The sequence below is a fragment of the Anolis carolinensis genome, unplaced genomic scaffold (genome assembly GCF_035594765.1).
Source record: "Anolis carolinensis isolate JA03-04 unplaced genomic scaffold, rAnoCar3.1.pri scaffold_8, whole genome shotgun sequence".
NCBI classification, from domain to species: Eukaryota; Metazoa; Chordata; class Lepidosauria; order Squamata; family Dactyloidae; genus Anolis; species Anolis carolinensis.
The window spans coordinates 24,487,763-24,505,606 of NW_026943819.1; the positions used below are offsets into that span (position 1 = coordinate 24,487,763).

The following is a 17,844-nucleotide window of genomic DNA, read 5'->3' on the forward strand; positions in this document are numbered from 1 at the left end:
CTGGTGAGTAGAATATGAGTGCAATCCTTCTACATATTAAAAGCATTTCCTAGATGGGCTAGCTCTGTTTGCAGGGATGCTTTGTGTTTTCAAACAAGCATTACAAAATATTATGCACTTGAGGTCCATATTGTAAACCTAATTCTACTAATTCTTTAATCTGATGGATAGCATTGCATCAGAGAACAGTATTATGGCGGGGTCAAGGATGGTGCATAGACGAGAAAAACATCCCATTTTTAAAAATGCAAGCTATTTTGGTTTATCAGAGCAAGCTTTCCCCCAGTCCTGGCTGATCTATAGGCCTATAATGCAAGCGCTTTTGTTCTGGCGAGCTTTTGTTGGCCATTATGCCAACTCTAGCCTGCTTCACCTGAATATTACTGTTACCTGTCATAACTAATAATTGCTCATGCAGCACCGTACATACAAATGAAGCTTAAGAATTACAGCAAGGGGCACCTTTTGCATCCCAAGAAAGCCTTCCAGGAAGGGGAGAAAGAAAGAGAGGAGAAGGACAAGTGAAACAATAGATCAAGCCTGTGGAGGTAGAATGAGCCACTTATACAAGATCATACCCTTACCTTTCGCATGAATGGAAGCACAGTCATTACCACCCACTAGATAAAATAACCATTTCTTCCCTGCATGCGAAGAAACGGTAGATTAAATCCAATATTTTTAACCGCTTGTTAGCCACCCTGATTATAAGACCCACTTTCTCAAGACGAGGCAGCCTTCTGTGAACAAAATTCGCTTTATAGGGCCTCTGCTCTCACTACCAATAATCCCCAGCCAGCCTTCCAGGTCTAACCATGTTTATTTGAGAATAACCAGCTGAAAACTGTAAAAAGGGGTTGAGTGATGGAATTTATGAAACATGATTGCGGGCCAGAGTCAACCCTAGATTTTTATAAATAAGTACTTCATATATATGTAGAAATAATACTAAAGTAGATAGGAGCTGAGTGGCAAAATGAGTTAAACCCTTGTGCCGGCTGAACTGCTGACCTGAAGGCTGGGCTGCTGACCTGAAGCTTGCCGGTTGAAATCCCCGAGATGGATTGAGCTCCCATCTGTCAGCTCTATCTCGCGGGGACATGAGAGAAGCCTACCATCTATCACATCCAGGCATCCCTTGGGCAACATCTCTGTAGATGGCAAATCCTCTCACACCAGAAGCAACTTGAAGTATGTTCCTAACTCGCTTCTGACATGATAAAAAAAAACTTAAAGTAGATATATCTAGTATGATTATATCTAGTGATTGAATTTATGAAACATGATTGGGGGTCAGAGTCAACCCTAGATTTTTATAAATAAGCACTTCATATATATATATAGAAGTAATACTAAAGTAGATAGGAGCCGAGTGGCAAAATGGGTTAAACCTTTGTGCCGGCTGAACTGCTGACCTGAAGGCTGGGTTGCTGACCTGAAGGTTGCCGGTTCAAATCCCTGAGATGGAGTGAGCTCCCATCTGTCAGCTCTAGCTTGCGGGAACATGAGAGAAGCCTCCCATCTATCACATCCGGGCATCCCTTGGGCAACGTCTCTGTAGATGGCAAATCCTTTAACACCAGAAGCGACTTGCAGTATGCTCCCAAGTCGCTTCTGACACGATACAAAAAAACTTAAACTAGAGATATCTAGTATGATTATGATTTTTAAAAAATTACAGTTGTAGAGGGGAAAGAATAATGATATAACCTATAATTATGACCTGGCAAATTGGAAGAAACATATATTTCCAATATGTTACATTTAGCCTTAGAGGTAGACTGTACAGTATGTATGTTTGATGTTCTGTGTTTTTGTATTCATTATTGTGATTTTTTGCTTTCTTGTTTGTTTCCTTTCTTATATCTCAAATATCATTTTGTGTAGTTAAAATGTGCATTATTTATGCTTTTTCAAAGAAAAAGTCATTTTCAACAAAAGTTTTCTTGGCAAAATTTGTTCACAGGAGATTCACCACTGCTTTCCTCAGAGGATGAGAGAGTGTGACTTATCCATAGTAATTCGGTAGGCTTTATGGCAATTCTCCAAAGTCCCAATGTTCTAACCACTACACCACATGGAACATATCCCTGCTAATTTGGAAAGACATATGTTGGTTCTCTACAACATACCTTGATTATAAAAACTGTGCAAATGAGATCTGTTACAACACTCCAGAAAAAGCTATTAATCTTAAGAAGCAACGATTTTGAGCTTCCCTCCGAGTTCCACCGACTTCCTTGACAAGATCTTCTTATCTTCCTTTGAATGTCATTTTGGACAAAAATGAAGCAAATGCATCCCTGTCGAAACCTCCCTCTGAAATGTCACTCCCTATTTATCTCTCTGTCTGTCTGCAAAACTTCCCTCAAAGTCTATACCTTTCACAAAGGTTAAGACGAAAATTGGTGGGAATTAGCAGCAGCTCTTCTCAGCTTCTGTTTGCATTGCATAGTAACCAGAGAATGATGAAAAGTGATGGGAACTCATTTGCAAACGTGGAGCTGGAGGAGACACCCGAGGGCTAACAGGAAGACAAATAAATGGACCCAAGGGCAAATCAAGTTTGAACGCTCCCTAGGAACCAAGGTGAGACTGTTGTAGTTTGGCCAAGATAGTAATGGCTGGTAAGATAGAAGGCAAGAGGAAAAGAGGAAAACTTCATTTCCAGACCCAACCAAGTTTGCAAGATCTGAGTTTGCAAGACCTGGCAGATCAATAAGAGTCTTCCGAGAGACTTTGACTCTCGGAAGACTCTTATTGTTCCTCAGGTTTCCACAAGTGTTTTGGACTTCAACTTCCACAAATTCCTAACAACCTATTGGCTGTATTTTGGCATTTTAGAATGTTGTGGTGGATTTTCCTGTGCTGAAAACAACTTTTCCCCCAGTTCAAAAAGCACATTCCCTGTACTAAAAGTCACATGTTTCTTTGTATAGAAAAAAAATCTTCCCAGATACATGGATACTTGGAGAAAATTAACCAACATCTCATTGCTCTATTAATCTTGTTGGCAAGATTCTTGATATTTTCAAACAGGGAATGAATAGCAGAGAATATTGTATCCAAAGCTACTTTACAGAAGGAGTGGGAAATCTTTGGCTTCTCAGACATTTATGAGTTATGTACTTTTTTTTTCATGTTGCCTGTTGACTTATGGTGACCCCACGAATTTCACAGAATTTTCTTAGGCAAGGAATATTCAAAGGTGGCTTTGCCAGTTCCTTCCTAAGAAATTAAACAATATCACTTAGTATTTGTTGATTGTCTCCCATCCAGAGTTGATCGTACAAAGTTTCAAGACTGGATGGGATATCTCCCATTTTGTTTCTTCAGTGATCTGAAGGGAAGGAAAAATTAGCAATGTGTGGAGAGTCATAGTTTTAGTATCTCTTTGTTTCAGAAGCTAAATCAGTCCATATTCGGGCCTTATGTGGCAAGCTCTATCACTGGGAATGGAGCTTTCAGTGGCTCAGTGTGTTAAAGCGCTGAACTGCTGAACTTGCAGACCAAAAGGTCCCAGGTTCAAATCCTGGGAGCGGAGTGAGTGCCTGCTGTTAGCTCCAGCTCTGCCAACCTAGCAGTTCAAAAACATGCAAATGTGAGTAGATCAATAGGTACCGCTCCAGCGGGAAGGTAACGGCGCTCCATGCAGTCATGCCGGCCACATGACCTTGGAGGTGTCTACGGACAACGCCGGCTCTTCGGCTTAGAAATGGAGATGAGCACCAACAACCAGAGTCGGACACGACTGGACTTAACGGCAGGGGAAACCTTTACCTCTTTATCACTGGAAAAATAGTATATTGGTCAGCAATACTCTAAGCAGTGGAGGAATGTGCATCATAGTTATTTCCCAAATGGCTCACCCAGGAAGGATACTGGGAGCTAGTATCACACAAGTAAAAATGTGAGTACAGATGAAGCCTGTGGGTTTTTGCTAGTGGCATTGTCCTCACTCCAGCTGTCATCCACTTCTGGCTCTCATTAGGACTGCGGATGGTTTGCTCATGACTCCAGCTCACAGGGCTATGCTGGAAGGATGGAGAGCATTTCGTTATAAATTCCTATTTTTAGGAGGAGCTGTAATTTGACTCAATGGATGAATGAGAGAGCTCCAAGCTCTCCAACACTGTCCGTACCTCCTCCTCTCTCTCTTTCTCTCTTCCAAACATGCTCAACTTCTTTCCCTTCCAGAGAAGGGAGGAACAATCCTGTTGCAAAAGACCTGCAATGCTACCTGGATAACAGCATCAAGGATCTGGTTTTACTCCAGTTGCAATATGCTGGTAAACTGTAGGCGCTTCTCTCGAGATCCTTTACGCTGGATTGTAGGCACAAAACACAGAATATATATGGGTTTGGTCACTTGCTAATGCAAATGCACCTTTCCAAATATGTTTTGTAAACACATAAAAATTGAGAGGGGGAAAAACTTTGAACTCACCACGCTGCAATGTGTCATAAGATTGTCATGTATTTCTCCTGGAATTTCTAATTTTAATCCCAACTTAAGTAGATACACAAAATCAATGAGATTTACTGATGTGTTGACTTAGCATTTAATGATACTTTAATGCGTCTACTTTAGTTGAAAGTAACTACTATGATTCAGTAGTAGTAGTACAGTACAGTCTCACTTATCCAACACTCACTTATCCAACGTTCTGGATTATCCAACGCATTTTTGTAGTCAATGTTTTCAATATATCGTGATATTTTGGGGCTAAATTCATAAATACAGTAATTATCACATAGCATTACTGTGTATTGAACTACTTTTTCTGCCAGATTTGTTGTCTAACATGATGTTTTGGTGCTTAATTTGTAAAATCATAACCTAATTTGATGTTTAATAGGCTTTTCCTTAATGCCTCCTTATTATCCAACATATTCGCTTATCCAACATTCTGCCGGCCTGATTATGTTGGATAAGTGAGACTACTGTAGTAGTAGTAATAATAATAATAATAATAATAATAATAATAATAATAGCTTACAGAAATGTAAACAGGTAGTGGTAAAATATGTGTTGGTAAACGTATATGAAAAATATTCTTGAAATATATTTACACTATCAGTGCAATTAAGAATATCTTAAAGATTTGTATTTTTTTTACATTAAGGAAAGTTTTTTTTTTTTAAAAAAAAACCCAGTAAGCTATTATAAGCTCAAAGCCAGTCAGAGTAATAAAAAAGCATTTGCTTTCTAATGTGAGTACAATAAGATGGAACCAGTTGAGTTGACTTAGGAAGGAAGTTGCAACATTTTGGAGCAGTCACCAAGAAGACCTTCCTTTGTGCTTCCACCAAACAGACCTGTGAAGTGACCTTCCCCAAAGAATTCAAAGGCTGGGGATAATTGTACAAGTGAATAGCCTGCACCTAAGTGATAGAGGGCCAACATTAGTCTAGGCAATGTTTGATCTACATTGAAACTACTTGTTTCATTGTTTTGACTGTGAGCAACTGAATTTATGCTTGGCAAACAACTTCGCAACACTCAGAAACTTGCTAAATGCAAATCAGTTGATTAAAATATAGTAACACTGATTGATGTTTGCCGCAGCTAAAGTGAGTCTATACTTGTGTAAAGAACGGCTCACAGAGAGGAACCTGGAAGGATCTTATAGACCATTGATCCATCTAGCTCAGTAGAGTCCAGTGGTGGCTGGTGGCTATCATCTCAGTCGGGAAGTGAATCCACCTCAGAGATCTCACTATAAAGGAGCTGTCAGAGGTGCTGAATTCTGTCTCTTAAATCGGTTCTGCAACTTGGACAACTGTTTTGAAGTTTGAATTTAAAATCTGGAACAAATTAACCACTCCATTAATATGGGAGCTGCTAGGTTCCACTGGTACAGTCTCAACACTGACTAGCGGTGGCTCTCCAAGGTTTCAGATGGAGGCCTTTCTCAGCTCAACATTCAGATAAAAAGGACTGAACCTGAGGGTTTTGCACACAAAGCATCAAACACAGGTGCTAACCTTTTCACAGATTCTAGCACAATCCAGTTTTCAAACTGACAATTCACCCCTTTTCTATTTCCACAATTATATGTGCATAACATCTCATTTGTTCTAAATGTTAGGAATACACTTTCATTCTTTTAAGATCAGAAAAAACACAACTTTTTAATGCTGGTTCTACTCCAAAACCAAGGGGCCCGTGGTGGCACAGTGTGTTAAAGCACTGAGCTGCTGAACTAGCGGACCAAAAGGTCCCAGGTTCAAATCCCAGGAGCGGAATGAGTGCCCGCTGTTAGCCCCAGCTCCTGCCAACCTAGCAGTTCGAAAACATGTAAATGTGAGTAGATCAATAGGTACCGCTGGAAGGTACAGCGGGAAGGTAACGGCGCTCCATGCAGTCATGCGGCCACATGACCTTGGAGGTGTCTACGGACAATGCTGGCTCTTCGGCTAGAAATGGAGATGAGCATCAACCCCCAGAGTTGGACATGACTGGACTTAACATCAGGGGAAAACCTTTACCTTTACCTTACCCCAAAACCAAGCAAAGAGGTGCTCTCATAAAGTACATTTTCTCTCTATTGTGCTATGTGCTGCTGGGGGCAATTGGGCAAAGGTCATGGCCCTGGTTACTGAAATCTCCTGGTCTGAGAAAGCAAGATTTCCACATAGGTCTCACAGTCTAGTCTTTTTTTCACCCCTTTCTTCCTTCTTTCTGAAGTTATATATACTGTAACTTCAGCTATATCCCAGTGGCTTGGAAGCTCTCCAAAACACTGGGATGCTCAGGAACAATGCCGCTAGTCACCCAGTTATACCGGCGGAGCAAACTGGAAGCGTCAGCCATGCTTCACAGACCTTTGGGCACAAGCTAGGACTTCATCCAAATATAGTCCAGCTCCCTATTTCCTTGTCGCTGTTATTGTTGTTGTCACTGAAGTTTTCAAAGGGCTCTTTCTCCTCTTTCAGAGGCATGGACGCCGATGGAGACACCACTTTGGGAAGGGAGGCCACGCACAAAAGAGGCATTGTGCGCAGGAAGAGTTGTGCATCTGCTTCCTCACCTTCCCCCTTCCACCCTTCTCACATCTCTTGTGTCTTGCACACCCCTTTAGCCTCCCCGAAAACCAAACTGTCTTTTGAGGGATGCCTAATAATAACAACAAATCTGGCCATTGATTCCTTGCAAAGAGAGGCGGAGTGGAGGAAAAGAGATCGCCAACTCTTTATTAGGGAACGATAGAGCTTCACATGCTCCTATTTGTGGTCCTGTGTGCATGTGTGCTTTCCAAAGGGTGGGTACCGAGGGCTGCGGTGCTTTGTCCACTGTGTCTATAGCAGTTCATCACAAAGAGACAAACCGCCGTTTCTTGGCTATTGAAGGCGAAAGCGGAGCTGAAGAAGGGAGGGTGGGAAAGGCATGCTAGTTCAACCAGAGGACCAACAAAGCAGAGGTTTGTAGCCAAACAGCAGCAACACACTGGCCACTTTGAACATACCTGCTGTGGCAGATGCCTAAGGCTTTCCTGTAGCCCAATAAACTCCACCGTCAATGCCCTCTGCACAAAACCATCTTCCCTATCTCCCAAGCAAAGACCATTACACACTGTATTTACGGAGAAAGTCTATTGTTTTCTCCTGTCTAACCCCAAAGGCTGAGATTCGCCAAGCATAAAGGAACTCTGTCTAGCTCAGCAAAAGCAATCAAAAGGAAGAAAGAGGCAGGGAGGGAGAATGGTACCTTATTCTGGGAGCTTGAATTGCCTTCTTTCTCCATCGCAGCAGCAGCAGCAGCAGCGCCTATTCATCCTTTAATCCTTGGAAACAGAGGCACAATTCAAAGCATCTCACTGCCTGAGGTTCTTCCAAGCCTCTTCCTTTTGCTTTCTTTTTAAAAAATCCAAGCAAAAAAAACAACACCTCAAACCACCAAAAAATCCTTCCTCCAAGCAGTACTAGCGGTGATGATTTTTTACAACAATTATGAAGACAGCAATAATTGTAGCATCGCACTTCTCTGCCTTCTCATGCACTGCTCTTCTTGTTTGGAAGAGCGCCGCTTTCCCTAGTATCAATGCAAAAGAACCTGGCTTGAAGAGAAAAAAAGGATGGGAAGAATGAATGGAAGAATGTGAAAGAAAGAGGGAGAGGGAGGGAAGGAGGGATTCAGAGGGAGAGGAAGAAATGGGAGGTGGAGGGAGGAAAGGGCAGTGGGAGGGAGCAAGCGAAAAGAGGCAATGCTTGGCTTCACATCTGTGGCTGATGGGTTTATGTCTATAGAAACACTGATGGTTCCCCCGCCTCTTCTGAATGAGAGAGAGAGAAAGAGAAGGACCTCAGTGGCTGCTAATGGTCTGTACCAATTTATTCCACTCAGGCAGGGGGCATTCGCTCTGCAAGAAGAGAGACGGAAGCCAAGCCAGTCTTCATGGTCTCCCCCCTTCACTGAATTGGCTTCTCCGCTGCCCGTTTGTAATAGCATTTCCTATAGACTTTAATAGAGCCTGAGACAGTGGGAAGGGGATGTTTATCCAACTCCATGGGTGATGATAAAGGTGCACAAAACCCAATAGGATGGAGGAGCGGACACGGTTGTGCTTGCAGGGGAGGGGGAGAACATTATGACGGAAGCAGACACCGTTCACTCGTTCGCAATGTACACACTTAGCCCATTAGCTCCTTTTGGAAAGAGAGTCTGTTGGCGTGGTTCAGACACTGACCAACAGGAAACACAGAATTATCTACTTTACCTGTAAGTGTAAAGCTCCATTGCGCAATCTTTTCTCACTCCCAAGTTCTCACCTCCTAAACTGTTTCCAGATCTCCTCTGTCTTCATTTGCCTTGTCCTAGAAGTAGCCTTCTCCTTTCCATAATATCAGAGCTGCGGGACACCTCGGTCCATGCTAAACCCCTCTCTTTCCCATTTATCATATTTTCCAGTTTCCTCCTGTCCCACAGATCTCACCTCTCTTGTGTGAGTTTCGAAGCCAGAAGGTGGAGCTGAAGTGTAGCTTTAGAAAAAGAAGCCGGGAATGTAAGTGAGGAATAGAGGTGCTTCGTGGCAGTCCCAGTTGCAGGACCAAGGGCAGGGAATTGGGATGCCGTGGAGCTGTCCAGCTTGGTTGGCATCTAAGGACTTTATCACACTGAGGTCCTGAAGCCGGATGACAGCGGGGGGATTCACTATACAACATACAGTAAAGCATTGTCCCACATCCCGTATCACCCACTGTACTTCTTTCCCCACCACATGCAGGAAAACGTTGCCACCCTGCCTCCCCCTGTTCTTATCAATGAGCATATGGGACCTCCTGTGTTCTCTGGACAATGTCCTAGCATGCTGCTGGGATGCTTACTTTATGGAGCCCTGCTGAAAATTAACTTATGTTGTATAATGGGCTCAGTCAGGATGCTTCCTGAAGTCCATATGATGATGTGATAAGAGGCCTTCAGCAGGTGATTGGCTACAGTTGTAGTAATACATTCATTCCCTGAGTTTTGGTTTCGGAGTAGAGAGAACTGGGTTCAAATCCAACCACCATAAAGGGGTGGGAGCAGATCTTGCATGCCCAGTTTTTGTAAGGTTCTTACATTTCTCACATTGACTGTCAAGTAGCTATTAATTTTTATTGCTTGCAGGTACCGTATATACTCGGGCATTAGCTGACTAGAATATAAGCTGAGGCACCTAATTTTACCACAAAAAACTGACTTGAGTATAAGCCGAGGGTGGGAAATGCAGCAGCTATGGGTAAATTTCAAAATAAAAATAGATACCAATAAAATTTCATTAATTGAGGCATCAGTAGGTTAAAGGTTTTTGAATATTTACCGTATTTCAATTAAAACAATAAACTAGCTCTATAAGTGGAAAAGTAGGGGCAACAAAAACAATATGGTATCAACAATTACCTAATAATAATAATAATAATAATAATAATAATAATAATAATAATAAACTTCATTTGGATCCCACCCTATCTCCCCATGGGGACTCAGGCCAGCTGCCAACACAGTAACAGGCAAACATTCAATGCTTATATAAACAATGCAGAGCTAGATATAGATCTATAATTATAGATACTAGTTTCACATATGCATTTCCCCCTGAAACATTTGCAAATCCCCTGTGTGTGTGTGTGTGTGTGTGTGTGTGTGTGCATTTCCCCCCTGTAATATAGGTAGGTAAGAATATATTCATATCTATCCAGACATCTCTCTTTATATAGATATTTGCAGAGATATGCAAACATAAGAGGGTACATTCATATATAAAAATAATGTATATGTATGGCTACAGATACACAGGTACATGGATCTATATGTATAAAGGATTTGCAAAGACCTGCAAATCTATGAGGGGAAATTCATATATAAAATTAATGTATATAGATAGATACACATATAAAGGTACATAGGATGGCAAAAGCTTGCAAGGGGTTAATGCCTATATATCTGTAGGAGAGTTTAACAAATATTTCAGGGGAAAATGCTTTCATAAGATTAATGAATATATATATTTCTTCTTCCTGACTTGCAAGAGTGTTTCTCTTTTCAAAACATTCCCTTGATTAAGAGCGGGAGGCTTTGCAAAAGTAAACACTGATAAGGGAGGAGAAGAGAGAAATAGATCACATATTGCAAGCAATAGCCTGCAGGCTCAGTTGCTGGCCTTGACCTTGACCCGATTATAAGACAGGCTTTTTCAGCTCATAAATAAGGGCTGAAAAACTCGGCTTATCTTTGAGTATATACGGTAGATTTTCTCCAAAACATATTGCACCAAAGCAGCAACCACTAAGTGAAGCAAGGCACAATGTAATTGTCATGAAAGCAATGGTGAAGTAAAGGTCTAAATACTCTAAAGGCACCAGATTCCATCTGATGTTGGGAGCTAAGCAGGGTCAGCCATCAGGGATCCCTAGGAGCTGTGGGCTCTATTTCAGAGGAAGGTCTTGGAAAATCCTAAGAAAACCCTATGAAATGCTTGGGGTCGCCACAGGTCCACAGGCAATTTGAACGCACACACACACTAGTGAAGTAATAAATGAAGTAGCAGAAAACCGAGCAAATACAAATGCAATCAATGCATCAAGAAAAGGGAAAACATGGAAGTGGATGCAAAGGTGCTGCTGATAAGGTCTCTTATCATTTTCCGCCATCCACTGCAGTTCTTTAAAAGCAAAGGCTGCCTACAAGACTGCACACATAAGGATCTTGAAAGAAAATGTGAAAACCACACTTGGAATGTATAGAATCAGGTGCTGGGCACAGTCAAGGGAAGGGCAAACTAGTTTTCCTTCCATTAAACATCATTATATATGAAGACACTCATAAACACAATGTGTATGTAGAATTGTCCTCTATCTGTTCACTGCAGTTTATGCCTAGGAAATACAACAAGCAGCCATTGTTATTCAAGAGAGGACTCCATGACAATTGCTGTCTTAATATATTTTTTAGGTTTGTGTGTACAATTGGCCTCCCACTTTTGTGGGTTTAACATTCATTAGTTTGGTTATTCGCAGCTTCAATAAGTTGTTTTCTTCAGGAATCTCTAGGTTCTTCAGCATGACTATAGTCAACTTCCATGGGACATGGGCTAGGTTTAGCATAGCGGGCTAAACCGCTGTGCTGCAAAAAAATCCTGCCAATCAAAAGATTGGCGGTTTGAGCCCGGGTCGGGGTGAGCACCCACCATCAGCCGCAGCTCACCTGCCCACTTAGCAGGTCGAAAGCAGAAATGCGAGTAGATAAATAGGTACCGTTTTTACCAGGGAGTTAATAAAGGCGCCCTTAAGGAAATTGATTGGAAGATGGGAAAAACGACCTTTACCTCTGTGTGTTTTGTCTGTCCTTGTTAATGGTATAATTGGCATTGAATGTTTGCCGTATGTGTGTTCTGTAAGCTGTTCTGAGTCCCCTTTGGGGTGGGAAGGGTGGGGTATAAATACTGTAAATAAGAAATAGAATTGCACTGGAGAAATTTCTCATCTTATTTGGGGGTCAATTATGGAGGGCCAAAACTTGAGTCTCTTTAAAGAGAGAAAAAGTGGGGTAATAATAATAATAATAATAATCATCATCATCATCTATTATTATTATTATTATTATTATTATTATTATTATTATTATTATTATTATTAGTTTGTTGTTGTTGTTGTTATTATTATTATTATTATTATTATTATTATTATTATTATTATTATTATTATTCCGACACCAGCTCTTCAGGGTTTCAGAGATGGACCTTTGCACAATACAATTATAATATTACCATTCAACTTTAAGTGCCATGGTTCCATTCTGTAAAATCCAGGGATTTGCAGTTTAGGGCAGCTAGAAATGTAGTGCATCATTAAACTACAAAGTCCATAGGATATAGCCATGGCATTTACAATGGAATTGTAGCACTTATATAGCATAAAAAATCTTGGTAATTTCCTTTTATACTCAGATAATGTATTCCGCAATTAAACTCAGTCCCGTTCTCTTAAGGTGTGAGCAATGTTTCTTTTCTTCTGACAATCTAGGTTTTTTTCCACAGGAGTGGGGCGCACCTTCCCCACTTCAAAGGGGATTTCTAATATTATTTATGTAGCTAGTTATTAATTTTTTTAAAAATAATTTATCCTATAAATAAAGATCTCAGGGCAAACGCAATAAATCAACGTGGCCTATTTAAAACTCCCCGAAACAGTGCAATTAAATGAAAGAGGCAACAAGCAGATTAAACAATTTAACTAGTAAAAAATAAAACAAACTTTCCCACCCACTGCTTCAAATGGAAAACCTGCACCACCTACTAGAATCTGCTGATTGCACAAACCGGCTCCTTTGCTGCAGAGCGAAGCAAAGCAAGCCAGGATATTGTTTTCTGTTTGTTCTTTTGAAGCACGCATTTCCACTGAATTAAAATCCCACTGAGGACACTTTATAAAGGCTTTTGATTTAGCACCGGGCAGCAGGCAGCGGCCTCCGAACAATCTCTACCTTGGCCTTTAGCCAAGGTAATGATCAGAAAGACGCTGCGGTTGTGGATGGAGTGCCCAGCGGTTATTGAATCACTCCTGCCAGCTCTCAGCCACTTGGTAAAGCGTCTGTTTGCCCGGCGTCCCCCTGATTTTGCTCCTGTCGCAATGGATCATTAGCCCAAGAAAGGATGGGAACTAACAGGAATTGGCTGCCTTTAGCCACTAATAAGTGCAGTAGTCCTGCTTGGTTCTGCTTTATTCTGTAACCAGGCTCAAAGACAGTCTTGACCAGCTGCTCTGCTGATGGAGCAAGGCAGCAACAGTTGCCTATGCTCTGGACACATGGATTCTTGTCTGAACTGCATTGGATGTTGGATGATGATGATGGTCCTGTTTATTTTATTTATTATTTATTTTATTTACACTATTTATATTCCACCCGTCTCACCCCGAAGGGGACTCTTCACTTCACTTAATAATAATAATAATAACTTTATTTTTATACCCCGCCCCATCTCCCCGAAGGGACTCGGAGTGGCTTACATGGGGCCTTGCCCGATAAAACAATCAAATATCAAAACACAGCAATAAAACAGTTATCCAATAAAAACATCAATTACAGTAAAAACAATCGTTAAAATCAACATAAAACATAGAATATTAACACTGGAGACTAATTCATAGAACCCAGGCAACATGCAACATGTGCCGAAATGGGCCGAAATGGGGAAGGTAGTTTCACAGTTAACACTTCACTTCACTTTATTTCTTAATTAGTCGCTCTCCACCAGAATGCTCCGAGCAACTTACAATTTAAAATATCATTCCACAATATAAAAACATTCAACATAAAAAACATTCAGGGCGGATCACATTATATACATATAGGGCAAACATTCAATGCCCATATACACATAGAACCAAGAGACAGACACAGAGGCAATTTAACCTTCTCCTGAGGGGATGTTCGATTCTGGCCACAGGGGGGAGCAGCTGCTTCATCATCCACACTGACGGCACTTCCTCATTCCAACGTCACAAATTATTTAAATTTGCCTCCCCACTTTATAAGTGGTACCTTATTTCCTACTTGATAGATGCAACTATCTTTTGGGTTGCTAGGTCAGCAACGAGCAGGGGCTATTTTTTATTTTTTAATTGACGGGTGCTCACCCCACCACGGGCTGGCCTCGAACTCATGACGTCATGGTCAGAGTGATTTATTGCAGCAGGCTGCTCACCAGCCTGCGCCACAGCCCGGCCCCTGTTGGTGATTTTCACCCAATTATTAGGAATAATTTGTTTTAAAGTGGAGGGATGGTTCATGCTCTTACAGACTGTTGGGGGGCTGGACTATGATGAAATAGTCCAAAATTAGGATTGTTGTTGTTGTGTCAACCCTAAGTCTAAAGTTTAGGATAGGGGCCATGTAAATGACCTTGGAGGGCCGTATCTGGCCCACTGCCCTTAGTTTGGGGACCTCTGGACTAAAGGGTGAGGGACTTCTCATCCTTGGAGGTCTTTAAGCAGATGTTGGACGGACATCTTTCAGGAGTGCTTTAGTTGTATAGTCCTGCAGAGCCTTTCAAGTAGATGGCCTCTGTGGTACATTCCAGTTCTAAGAGTCTATTATTCTATGACTCCAAATAGGTTGTTGCTTCTGACTAAACACAAACTGAGATCATACACTGGCCATCATCATCCTCATCATCCTCATCATCATCATCATCATCATGTGCCTTCAAGCCATTTCTGAGTCATAACATAATGTTAATCTCAATGTCTACACATGGTCGTGCTACACCATCTGAATCCAAGAGTTGTGTAAGTGGTGGCACTATCTACTCATCCACTTCACAGCTGTCTCATTGTGCAGTGGCTCTTTTCACAGACCTAGTGAATTAAGTGATACGTCCAAGTGTCTCAATTTGGGTGTGAGACACCTGTTGAGCTCTGTCGATGCTGGTATGAACTGTGCACAACAACTACTTAAGCATAAGTGTTTATTAAATTATGACCCAAGGATATATCTATTTCAGCCTTCCAACACTTCACAGATAAGAACTAGGACATATGTGGCCAAAACAACATTATAATATGGTCAAAGTGACAAAGGGACACACAAGAAAGGGTTTTGTACTCTGATGACAGTTTGCAGCAAGCGATTTAAGCTGAGGACAAAAGAGGAAGGTGGGAGGAGGAGAAAGAAACCGGGACGTTTTAACATGAGCAGAAGAATTGGAATGATTAATGGGGATTGTCCCTGCCAAATCAGAACAGTTGGAGATATGCATTGGAGTAGGTAAGTGTTAATAAGAAAGGAAAACATTGGAGAAATGTTTTGTTGTATTACGTTGTTGTATTACATGACTCTATGGCAGTGGTTCTCAACCTTCCTAATGCCATGACACCTTAATACAGTTCCTCATGTTGTGGTGACCCCCAAACATAAAATAATTTTCGTTGCTACTTCATAACTGTAATTTTCCTACTGTTATGAATCATAATGTAAATATCTAATATGCAGGATGTATTTTCATTCACTTGACCAAATTTGGCACAAATACCCGATACTCCCAAATTTGAACACTGGTGGGCTTGGGGGGTGGATTGATTTTGTCATTTGGGAGTTGTAATTGTTGGGATTGATAGTTCACCTACAATCAAAGAGCATTCTGAACTCCACCATCGATGGAATTGAACCAAACTTGGCACACAGAACTCCCATGACCAACAGAAACTTCTGGAAAGGTTTGGTGGGCATTAACCTTGAGTTTTGGAGTTGTAGTTCACCTACATCCAGAGAGCACTGTGGACTCAAACAATGATGGATCTAGACCAAACTTGGTACGAATACTCAATACATACAAGTGTGAACACTGGTGGCATTTGGGGAAAATAGACCTTGAAATTTGGGAGTTGTAGTTGCTGGGATTTATAGTTCACCTACAATCAAAGAGCCTCTTGAACCCCACCAATGATAGAATTGGGCCGAAGAGGCTATGAGATCTTCAGCCTTCTTTGCCAGTGAGGTTCCTAATAGCATTAGAAATAAGTGTTTTCTGGTGTGTCTCTGTGTTACAAATGTAGATGATGGTAACAACACCAATATTTCTGTGGCCTTACATACACAAGTGCTCTTATTATGCATAGAGATCCTAGAACGTGTTCTTTAAATGACATCCATGCAATTGATGCTAATGTCAGAATGGATAATTCTCCACATCCCTGAAAACCCCCGGAAGTTAATAATAATAATAAATGAATATGCAAAATCCAGAGATTAAATCCTCTGTTGTGCGCATTTATGTTTTCATCATATCGTTAATCAGGGAAAGGAGTGTTCACGTTCGAGATAGCTCCGTGTTCCAATTCTATAACCTAAATCCCAGAAGAGCCCTTTGCAGTGAAGAGAGAGAGGGAGAGGGAGAGAGAGAATGAATTAAAAATTACCAAACATATGGGAGGGCCTATAGATTTTCCAAGTCACCTGTGCTCTAATTTAATATGAATAACAATTAGTTTACTCTTATCAGTTAATTGTGCCCCTTGCGGATTCAACAGCGCAGCATATCCTTACCGAATGCCTTTTGTCTGCTCAAACTTTAATTACACCAAGACCAGACTCGCTGTTTTTGCTTTGACAACAAAGTTGCTGGGAAAACAAAGGGAGAAGCATCTTCCCTTTTCAGTGGAAATGAAGAACATTAACAGAAGCAGACCACTTTTGCTGCTAGTATGATAGTGCTGCTTTATCATGGATGATCAAACCATAGGCTATGAATGAACCTCAAAACATCAAGCTGCCCAGTCCAATGTGTCAGAAGCAGCTAGGATTCTGAAGGAGGAAGTCATGCCAATAAGCTTCTGCACTGCACAGTTATACCAGTCTGATACCACTTTAACTGCTATGGTTCCATCCTATGAAATTTGGGGACATGTACCGTATATACTCGAAGATAAGCTGAGTTTTCAGCCCTTTTCTTAAGTTGAAAAAGCCTCCCGCGGCTTATAATGGGGTCAAGGGCAAGGCCGGCAAAGGAGCCTGCAAGCTATTGCTTGCAATATGTGATCTATTTATCGCTTACCCTCCCTTATCAGTGTGTTTTCTTTTGCAACTGCCTCCCTCGCTCTTAATCAAGAGAATGTTTTGAAAAGGGAAAGACGCCCTTGTAAGTCAGGATATGAAAAATATATATTCATTAATCTCATGAAAGCATTTTCCCCTGAAATATTTGTTAAACTCTCCTACAGATATATAGGCATTAACCTCTTGCAAGCTTTTGCAATCCTTATGTATTCCTATCTATCTATCTATCTATCTATCTATCTATCTATCTATCTATCTATCTATCTATCTATCTACATTAATTTTATATATGATTTCCCCCCTCATATGTTTGCAGATCTTTGCAAATCCTATATACATATAGATCCATGTACCTGTATATCTGTAGCCATACATATACATTATTTCTATATATGAATTTACCCTCATATGTTTGCAAGTCTCTGCAAATCCTATATAGATATAATTATCTATATAAAGAAAGATGTCTGGATAGATATGAATATATTCTTATCTACCTATATATAGGGCTTGGAAATATTACAGGGGGGGAAATGAACACACAAATATATAGAGACATCTCTCTCTCTATATATATATATATATATATGGCTTGCAAATATTGTAGGAGAAATGCATACACACACACACACACACAGAGGATTTGCAAACGTTTCAGGGGGAAATACGGATGTGAAATTAGTATCTATACTTATAGATCTATATCTAGCTCTGCATTGTTTACATAAGCATTGAATATTTGCCTGTTACTATGTTGGCAGCTGGCCTGAGTCCCCATGGGGAGATACGGTGGGATCCAAATGAAGTTA

General features: G+C 40.9%; 1 protein-coding gene across 5 annotated transcripts in view; it reads right to left on the reverse strand.

Annotated features, from left to right (window-relative positions):
* b3gat1 (beta-1,3-glucuronyltransferase 1) overlaps positions 1 to 8,341 on the reverse strand; it is a 62,261-nt gene extending 53,920 nt beyond the window's left edge. For 2 of the 5 annotated variants that reach the window (XM_062961472.1, XM_062961471.1), the window contains exon 1: positions 7,712 to 8,338. The gene's annotated coding sequence lies outside the window, so the exon portion shown is untranslated. Of the gene's footprint in view, positions 1 to 7,711 lie in introns of all 5 variants that reach the window. The other 3 variants (XM_062961470.1, XM_003226628.4, XM_008119523.3) reach the window with 3 other exon arrangements.
* Positions 8,342 to 17,844: the final 9,503 nt, after the last annotated feature.